Source organism: Gavialis gangeticus, unplaced genomic scaffold (assembly GCF_001723915.1).
Source record: "Gavialis gangeticus isolate Ggan-Ray unplaced genomic scaffold, GavGan_comp1, whole genome shotgun sequence".
NCBI lineage: Eukaryota > Metazoa > Chordata > Crocodylia > Gavialidae > Gavialis > Gavialis gangeticus.
Genome location: NW_017729028.1, coordinates 24472566 through 24474356, shown reverse-complemented (window position 1 = coordinate 24474356; position 1791 = coordinate 24472566).

Genomic DNA, 1791 nt, shown 5'->3' with positions numbered 1-1791 from the left:
AGGTCCCTTCCGACCCTAGAAACTATGAAACTATCTGTTGGCTTTAATGGAGAAACCCGATGCAAAATGCACTTGGTAGGAGGGTTCTACGGAGAACACTCGGTAGAATTCTGTACCTGGAAGCCACTGTATTTCTGGCTGAAGAATTCATATATTTGAGGTTCACTTCACTTTTAACCTTCAGCCTTGGTCCTCTGCTTGGTCCTTGTTGCAATAACCATGTGACCAGACTTAGCTTAAAACCAAGTATGTCTCTATTAGGGTACCACAAGTGACCAATTCATGGCATGCCTATGGAGAGAGAAATGCAACTTCAACTCAAAAGATTCATGGCCTTACCTCATTGTTGTATACATTAGTTATTTATGTCTTAACGTTTGTTTTTGGCTGAAAAATATAAACCTATTTTAGAACAGCAGTTATTGTGCCAGTCATAAATATACAATAGTTTAGTGCTTACAATAGTTTAGGTTAGTGCTGCTTTTAGCAAGATTGTGCAGGCTTTGCCCCTCTACCTCAATGCATCTCTGATGTCCAAGAGTTTTTATCCAGTTCCCCTTTGTCTGATTCCATAGCATTCAACTTGTTTGTGCTCCCAAACACATGGCCTACTCATTCTGCCTTGCATTAGGGTTACTCAAACTAACACTTCCTTTGCTCTCACTTTTTCTATAGTTATGTGGCCAGATCCTGTTCCATGTATTCAGTGTTTCAAGTGAACTTAGGCACTTCTGTTCAAGTTCTAAAAATCCCTTAATGCATCTACTCTGTAACATTTCATCATCTTACCCTTAAGACTCAGTTACAAGAAAGCATCAAGGAGGTGGAGGAGTACCTTATAACAGGGCACCCTTACAATGTTACTGGGAGAAAGGTGGGGGACAAGTAGGGCCTACGAGGAATACCCCAAAAGGTAGGGGAAAAGCAGGGCTTGCAATGGGCCGTTTAAGAGTAAAATCTTTGTGGCTCAAAGGGAGGGGAACACAGACAAAACAATACAGGAAGAGGAGACCGGGTTTTATCAGTCCCCAACAGCCAAGCTACGGGTGCCCTGGAGCCATTCAGGACTGAACGGACTAATGAGATATTGGGATTGTGCTGCATGGTAGGCCAGATTGGCCAGAAGGGGAGGGATTTACCAGTATAACAGATTCACTCTTCGGTCAACAGGCTCACTCTAGGCCTGGCTGGGGAAGGATGTGGACCTCCAAAGCATGCCACAGTAGAGCCTGGAGTGGTGTTAAAGGGAGCCCTGGTATGCAGGTGGAGAAGCCTCCTTTTTGTTTGAAGTTTGCCTAAGATGAGGATAACTTGGAGTTCAACTTATTCTTTGTTATGTGAGTACTCCAATGAGTGGTGTCTTTTGTTTTTGCTATGGCAAAGATAGTAACTGCTAAAGGACTGGAGAGTCGTTGCAAGTATTGTTAGGAAACCATGCAGGGGCACTGGAGATGCACTCCAGGTTTGAACCTGCCAGGGGCAGGGCACTATAGACAGAGAAAGGGAGGAAAAAAGGGAGCTGAGACCAGTTGCCAACAAGAGGGTTAGAGTCTGAGCCCCAGGAAAGAGAAAGTCTGAGGCCAAGAAGTTGGCCCAGAGCAAGTGGGCCCAGGCTAGAGGCCTACAGCCAGAGTAACCTGCAGGCTGAGGCCAAGAAGGTTGGAATCTGTAAGGGGAATGAAGGACAACCGAGTGCCACCTGTGAAGCACAGGCATGAATGTAGGGGAGGACAAAGGCCATGATTAGAGCCATTAGGGCTTGATTACAGCCACTAGGGTCACAAGTTGTGA